The following is a 7,760-nucleotide window of genomic DNA, read 5'->3' on the forward strand; positions in this document are numbered from 1 at the left end:
TCAAAGTTCATATCCCAGTCCATCAGCCACGGCAGTGGTCTGTGTTCGCTGGAAAAAAGGAGGATTTGCACCACATACCTGATGGCACCCTCTGAGCTTTGTTTGATTGGTGGTGTGATGCACAAGTGACATCTTACCCGGCTGACTAATCAAAAGAAGATCTACAGATGCTGTTAAGTTGGTTCTACAAATACAATCCATAGATTACAGACCATTTCTGTGGGGAATAGACTTGGGAATGTGGAAATTGATCTACTCAGATAATTTGTCAAAATGTTACATGAAGTTAAACATAGTTGGCAGGATTTGAACCTACGCGGGAAGACCCCAATGGATTTCAAGTCCATCGCCATAACCACTCGGCCACAACTACTCAGACGCTGTTTCATTCTTATGAGTTTCACACCTTTTCTTATAGCACCATGATCAATATCAGTGATTATCCTTCTGGAAGACATTTCAGAAAATGGAAGATTTCATTTGGAAACAAAATTTCAGGCCTCACTGAAATGTAAAAATCTGATTTAAAGGTATCATCAATTGGAACCTTTTACAGTTCAAGGTTTATTAAAATTCATAAGGCGGATTTAGAGTGACTTTGTTCCAAACACCTCCTAAAAAAGGCTTTGAAAATGCTCAATAGTTTGAACAGATTCATTTCCATGCAAAAAGACTTGCTGTTCATATGATCAGGTATTGAGCGTCTTTTAACCTCATTAAGTTTTCCAAAACGCCAAGCGGTTAACAGAAGTGAGCATATCATTTTTCAGGTATATTTTGCTTACTTTATACTTGCTATACAAGTCAATGAGGAGGTTAGAAAGACCCCTGGAAGGTTCCTGATTGACATTCACAGCATTTTTCGAGCAAAAAAAAACTTAAACAAACTCATTTGATGCCCAAAACAATACTTAGAAAAACATCACCAAACTATGTTTACAAAAATGCTGGAAAACACTAAAAAGGGTGATTCAGGAAAAGAATCGCTGTTGTTTCTTGAGGCTGTTTCGGCTTGAAATCCTGGTCAGTTTCAACCACCTGGAAAAAGTGTCATACGGACATTGGCACAAGTCATAGAGTACGATTGCTTGGTGTGACATAGATGATTTGAGTTTTGCTTCATGAACTCAAGTTTAACTTTTGAGTTAAACTTTCTTGATAGATAGATCTTTTTGCCATGTGGATTTTAACTTTCTCTTTTTATGTTAAACCATGTGCATTGGCAAATTGAGTGTGAGCAGAAAAGATAAAACCGCTATGCACAAAGAATTTCTCAGGTTCCACTGAGATTTGAACTCAGATTGCTGGATTCAGAGTCCAGAGTGCTAACCATTACACCATGGAACCACATGACCAATGAAGCTGGCTGGATTTTCTTTTGAAAACAGTAAAAGAGCATGTGTAAATAGTGGAAATGTGAGAAATTCACTCTTAATCCAGAAATCTGAGTTCTAATCTCAGTTGAACCTGGGAATTCATGCATTATGATGAAAACTGGTTCTAAAGCTATTCCGCAAATGTATATCTAACACACATTGGTAAATTAATATCTCCTCCCTTTTTATTCCACAAGTGTGCTTAAAGTTCCATGATATCACAACAAGGACAGATTTAAAATGTTGATGAAATCTGGCTAATAATTAGCGTGCTGGATCTATTAGCTGGAAAAAGGGTGAGAAAAAAAGAAATTGCAAAACTTCTGCTCATCCAGAAGTCACTAAAGATTTTTCATGGTGTGCTAAAAGGTTCCATCGGAAAGATAATTCTAGTAGAGTTGGTGCAAATCAAAGTTCATATCCCAGTCCATCAGGCACGGCAGTGGTCTGTGTTCACTGGAAAAAAGGAGGATTTGCACCACATACCTGATGGCACCCTCTGAGCTTTGTTTGATTGGTGGTGTGATGCACAAGTGACATCTCATCCGGCTGATTAATCAAAAGAAGATCTACAGATGCTGTTAAGCTGGTTCTACAAATACAATCCATAGATTACAGACCATTTCTGTGGGGGATAGACTTGGGAATGTGGAAATTGATCTACTCAGATAATTCGTCAAAATGTTACATGAAGTTAAACGTAGTTGGCAGGATTTGAACCTACGCGGGAAGACCCCAATGGATTTCTAGTCCATCGCCTTAACCACTCGGCCACAACTACTCAGACACTGTTTCATTCTTATGAGTTTCACACCTTTTCTTATAGCACCATGATCAATATCAGTGATTATCCTTCTGGAAGACATTTCAGAAAATGGAAGATTTCAATTGGAAACAAAATTCCAGGCCTCACTGAAATGTAAAAATCTGATTTAAAGGTATCATCAATTGGAACCTTTTACAGTTCAAGGTTTATTAAAATTCATAAGGCGGAATTAGAGTGACTTTGTTCCAAACACCTCCTGAAAAAGGCTTTGAAAATGCTCAATAGTTTGAACAGATTCATTTCCATGCAAAAATACTTGCTGTTCATATGATCAGGTATTGAGCGTCTTTTAACCTCATTAAGTTTCCCAAAACGCCAAGCGGTTAACAGAAGTGAGCATATCATTTTTCAGGTATATTTTGCTTACTTTATACTTGCTATACAAGTCAATGAGGAGGTTAGAAAGACCCCTGGAAGGTTCCTGAGTGACGTTCACAGCATTTTGCGAGCAAAAAAGAAACTTAAACAAACTCATTTGATGCCCAAAACAATACTTAGAAAAACATCACCAAACTATGTTTACAAAAATGCTGGAAAACACTAAAAAGGGTGATTCAGGAAAAGAATCGCTGTCGTTTCTTGAGGCCGTTTCGGGTTGAAATCCTGGTCAGTTTCAACCACCTGGAAAAAGTGTCATGCGAACATTGGCACAAGTCATAGAGTACGATTGCTTGGTGTGATATAGATGATATGAGTTTTGCTTCATGAAGTCAAGTTTAACTTTTGAGTTAAAATTTCTTGATAGATAGATCTTTTTGCCATGTGGATTTTAACTTTCTCTTTTTATGTTAAACCATGTGCATTGGCAAATTGAGTGTGAGCAGCAAAGATAGAACCGCTATGCACAAAGAATTTCTCAGGTTCCACTGAGATTTGAACTCAGACCGCTGGATTCAGAGTCCAGAGTGCTAACCATTACACCATGGAATCATGTAAGATGGTTGATTTTCTTTTGAAAACATGAAAAGAGCATGTGTAAATAGTGGAAATGTGAGAAATTCACTCTTAATCCAGTGATCTGAGTACTAATCTCAGTGGAACCTGGGAATTCATGCATTATGATGAAAACTGGTTCTAAAGCTGTTCCGCAAATGTATATCTAACACACATTGGTAAATTAATATCTCCTCCCTTTTCATTCCACAAGTGTGCTTAAAGTTCCATGATATCACAACAAGGACAGTTTTAAAATGTTGATGAAATCTGGCTAATAATTAGCGTGCTGGATCTATCAGCTGGAAAAAGGGTGAGAAAAAAAGAAATTGCAAAACTTCTGCTCATCCAGAAGTCACTAAAGATTTTTCATGGTGTGCTAAAAGGTTCCATCGGAAAGATAATTCAAGTAGAGTTGGTGCAAATCAAAGTTCATATCCCAGTGCATCAGCCACGGCAGTGGTCTGTGTTCGCTGGAAAAAAGGAGGATTTGCACCACATACCTGATGGCACCCTCTGAGCTTTGTTTGATTGGTGGTGTGATGCACAAGTGACATCTCACCCGGCTGACTAATCAAAAGAAGATCTACAGATGCTGTTAAGCTGGTTCTACAAATACAATCCATAGATTACAGACCATTTCTGTGGGGAATAGACTTGGGAATGTGGAAATTGATCTACTCAGATAATTCGTCAAAATGTTACATGAAGTTAAACATAGTTGGCAGGATTTGAACTTATGCGGGAAGACCCCAATGGATTTCTAGTCCATCGCCTTAACCACTCAGCCACAACTACTCAGACACTGTTTCATTCTTATGAATTTCACACCTTTTCTTATAGCACCATGATCAATATCAGTGATTATCCTTCTGGAAGACATTTCAGAAAATGGAAGATTTCAATTGGAAACAAAATTCCAGGCCTCACTGAAATGTAAAAATCTGATTTAAAGGTATCATCAATTGGAACCTTTTACAGTTCAAGGTTTATTAAAATTCATAAGGCGGATTTAGAGTGACTTTGTTCCAAACACCTCCTGAAAAAGGCTTTGAAAATGCTCAATAGTTTGAACAGATTCATTTCCATGCAAAAAGACTTGCTGTTCATATGATCAGGTATTTAGCGTCTTTTAACCTCATTAAGTTTCCCAAAACGCCAAGCGATTAACAGAAGTGAGCATATCATTTTTCAGGTATATTTTGCTTGCTTTATACTTGCTATACAAGTCAATGAGTAGGTTAGAAAGACCCCTGGAAGGTTCCTGATTGACATTCACAGCATTTTTCGAGCAAAAAAAAACTTAAACAAACTCATTTGATGCCCAAAACAATACTCAGAAAAATATCACCAAACTATGTTTACAAAAATGCTGGAAAACACTAAAAAGGGTGATTCAGGAAAAGAATCGCTGTTGTTTCTTGAGGCTGTTTCGGCTTGAAATCCTGGTCAGTTTCAACCACCTGGAAAAAGTGTCATACGGACATTGACACAAGTCATAGAGTACGATTGCTTGGTGTGACATAGATGATTTGAGTTTTGCTTCATGAACTCAAGTTTAACTTTTGAGTTAAACTTTCTTGATAGATAGATCTTTTTGCCATGTGGATTTTAACTTTCTCTTTTTATGTTAAACCATGTGCATTGGCAAATTGAGTGTGAGCAGAAAAGATAAAACCGCTATGCACAAAGAATTTCTCAGGTTCCACTGAGATTTGAACTCAGATGGCTGGATTCAGAGTCCAGAGTGCTAACCATTACACCATGGAACTACATGACCAATGAAGCTGGCTGGATTTTCTTTTGAAAACAGTAAAAGAGCATGTGTAAATAGTGGAAATATGAGAAATTCACTCTTAATCCAGAAATCTGAGTTCTAATCTCAGTTGAACCTGGGAATTCATGCATTATGATGAAAACTGGTTCTAAAGCTGTACCGCAAATGTATATCTAACACACATTGGTAAATTAATATCTCCTCCCTTTTTATTCCACAAGTGTGCTTAAAGTTCCATGATATCACAACAAGGACAGTTTTAAAATGTTGATGAAATCTGGCTAATAATTAGCGTGCTGGATCTATTAGCTGGAAAAAGGGTGAGAAAAAAAGAAATTGCAAAACTTCTGCTCATCCAGAAGTCACTAAAGATTTTTCATGGTGTGCTAAAAGGTTCCATCGGAAAGATAATTCTAGGAGAGTTGGTGCAAATCAAAGTTCATATCCCAGTCCATCAGGCACGGCAGTGGTCTGTGTTCACTGGAAAAAAGGAGGATTTGCACCACATACCTGATGGCACCCTCTGAGCTTTGTTTGATTGGTGGTGTGATGCACAAGTGACATCTCATCCGGCTGATTAATCAAAAGAAGATCTACAGATGCTGTTAAGCTGGTTCTACAAATACAATCCATAGATTACAGACCATTTCTGTGGGGGATAGACTTGGGAATGTGGAAATTGATCTACTCAGATAATTCGTCAAAATGTTACATGAAGTTAAACGTAGTTGGCAGGATTTGAACCTACGCGGGAAGACCCCAATGGATTTCTAGTCCATCGCCTTAACCACTCGGCCACAACTACTCAGTCACTGTTTCATTCTTATGAGTTTCACACCTTTTCTTATAGCACCATGATCAATATCAGTGATTATCCTTCTGGAAGACATTTCAGAAAATGGAAGATTTCAATTGGAAACAAAATTCCAGGCCTCACTGAAATGTAAAAATCTGATTTAAAGGTATCATCAATTGGAACCTTTTACAGTTCAAGGTTTATTAAAATTCATAAGGCGGAATTAGAGTGACTTTGTTCCAAACACCTCCTGAAAAAGGCTTTGAAAATGCTCAATAGTTTGAACAGATTCATTTCCATGCAAAAATACTTGCTGTTCATATGATCAGGTATTGAGCGTCTTTTAACCTCATTAAGTTTCCCAAAACGCCAAGCGGTTAACAGAAGTGAGCATATCATTTTTCAGGTATATTTTGCTTGCTTTATACTTGCAATACAAGTCAATGAGTAGGTTAGAAAGACCCCTGGAAGGTTCCTGAGTGATGTTCACAGCATTTTGCGAGCAAAAAAGAAACTTAAACAAACTAATTTGATGCCCAAAACAATACTTAGAAAAACTTCACCAAACTATGTTTACAAAAATGCTGGAAAACACTAAAAAGGGTGATTCAGGAAAAGAATCGCTGTCGTTTCTTGAGGCCGTTTCGGCTTGAAATCCTGGTCAGTTTCAACCACCTGGAAAAAGTGTCATGCGAACATTGGCACAAGTCATAGAGGACGATTGCTTGGTGTGACATAGATGATATGAGTTTTGCTTCATGAAGTCAAGTTTAACTTTTGAGTTAAACTTTCTTGATAGATAGATCTTTTTGCCATGTGGATTTTAACTTTCTCTTTTTATGTTAAACCATGTGCATTGGCAAATTGAGTGTGAGCAGAAAAGATAAAACCGCTATGCACAAAGAACTTCTCAGGTTCCACTGAGATTTGAACTCAGATCGCTGGATTCAGAGTCCAGAGTGCTAACCATTACACCATGGAACCACATGACCAATGAAGCTGGCTGGATTTTCTTTTGAAAACAGTAAAAGAGCATGTGTAAATAGTGGAAATGTGAGAAATTCACTCTTAATCCAGTGATCTGAGTTCTAATCTCAGTGGAACCTGGGAATTCATGCATTATGATGAAAACTGGTTCTAAAGCTGTTCCGCAAATGTATATCTAACACACATTGGTAAATTAATATCTCCTCCCTTTTTATTCCACAAGTGTGCTTAAAGTTCCATGATATCACAACAAGGACAGTTTTAAAATGTTGATGAAATCTGGCTAATAATTAGCGTGCTGGATCTATCAGCTGGAAAAAGGGTGAGAAAAAAAGAAATTGCAAAACTTCTGCTCATCCAGAAGTCACTAAAGATTTTTCATGGTGTGCTAAAAGGTTCCATCGGAAAGATAATTCAAGTAGAGTTGGTGCAAATCAAAGTTCATATCCCAGTCCATCAGCCACGGCAGTGGTCTGTGTTCGCTGGAAAAAAGGAGGATTTGCACCACATACCTGATGGCACCCTCTGAGTTTTGTTTGATTGGTGGTGTGATGCACAAGTGACATCTCACCTGGCTGACTAATCAAAAGAAGATCTACAGATGCTGTTAAGCTGGTTCTACAAATACAATCCATAGATTACAGACCATTTCTGTGGGGGATAGACTTGGGAATGTGGAAATTGATCTGCTCAGATAATTCGTCAAAATGTTACATGAAGTTAAACGTAGTTGGCAGGATTTGAACCTACGCGGGAAGACCCCAATGGATTTCTAGTCCTTCGCCTTAACCACTCGGCCACAACTACTCAGACGCTGTTTCATTCTTAGGAGTTTCACACCTTTTTTTTATAGCACCATGATCAATATCAGTGATTATCCTTCTGGAAGACATTTCAGAAAATGGAAGATTTCAATTGGAAACAAAATTCCAGGCCTCACTGAAATGTAAAAATCTGATTTAAAGGTATCATCAATTGGAACCTTTTACAGTTCAAGGTTTATTAAAATTCATAAGGCGGATTTAGAGTGACTTTGTTCCAAACACCTCCTGAAAAAGGCTTTGA

General features: G+C 37.8%; 8 non-coding genes across 8 annotated transcripts; all 8 read right to left on the reverse strand.

Moving 5' to 3' along the window:
- Positions 1 to 291: 291 nt before the first annotated feature.
- TRNAS-UGA (transfer RNA serine (anticodon UGA)) lies at positions 292 to 373 on the reverse strand. The gene has a single exon. It is a non-coding gene; the product is annotated as a tRNA-Ser (tRNA).
- Positions 374 to 1,275: 902 nt separating this feature from the next.
- Positions 1,276 to 1,347, reverse strand: TRNAQ-CUG (transfer RNA glutamine (anticodon CUG)). Its single transcript has one exon. It is a non-coding gene; the product is annotated as a tRNA-Gln (tRNA).
- Positions 1,348 to 2,075: 728 nt separating this feature from the next.
- On the reverse strand, positions 2,076 to 2,157 carry TRNAS-AGA (transfer RNA serine (anticodon AGA)). Its single transcript has one exon. It is a non-coding gene; the product is annotated as a tRNA-Ser (tRNA).
- Positions 2,158 to 3,060: 903 nt separating this feature from the next.
- Positions 3,061 to 3,132, reverse strand: TRNAQ-CUG (transfer RNA glutamine (anticodon CUG)). The gene has a single exon. It is a non-coding gene; the product is annotated as a tRNA-Gln (tRNA).
- Positions 3,133 to 4,835: 1,703 nt separating this feature from the next.
- On the reverse strand, positions 4,836 to 4,907 carry TRNAQ-CUG (transfer RNA glutamine (anticodon CUG)). Its single transcript has one exon. It is a non-coding gene; the product is annotated as a tRNA-Gln (tRNA).
- Positions 4,908 to 5,635: 728 nt separating this feature from the next.
- TRNAS-AGA (transfer RNA serine (anticodon AGA)) lies at positions 5,636 to 5,717 on the reverse strand. Its single transcript has one exon. It is a non-coding gene; the product is annotated as a tRNA-Ser (tRNA).
- Positions 5,718 to 6,620: 903 nt separating this feature from the next.
- TRNAQ-CUG (transfer RNA glutamine (anticodon CUG)) lies at positions 6,621 to 6,692 on the reverse strand. The gene has a single exon. It is a non-coding gene; the product is annotated as a tRNA-Gln (tRNA).
- Positions 6,693 to 7,420: 728 nt separating this feature from the next.
- Positions 7,421 to 7,502, reverse strand: TRNAS-AGA (transfer RNA serine (anticodon AGA)). Its single transcript has one exon. It is a non-coding gene; the product is annotated as a tRNA-Ser (tRNA).
- Positions 7,503 to 7,760: the final 258 nt, after the last annotated feature.

Source organism: Phyllobates terribilis, unplaced genomic scaffold, assembly GCF_046119375.1.
Source record: "Phyllobates terribilis strain yellow unplaced genomic scaffold, ASM4611937v1 Scaffold_13__5_contigs__length_258822181, whole genome shotgun sequence".
NCBI classification, from domain to species: domain Eukaryota; kingdom Metazoa; phylum Chordata; class Amphibia; order Anura; family Dendrobatidae; genus Phyllobates; species Phyllobates terribilis.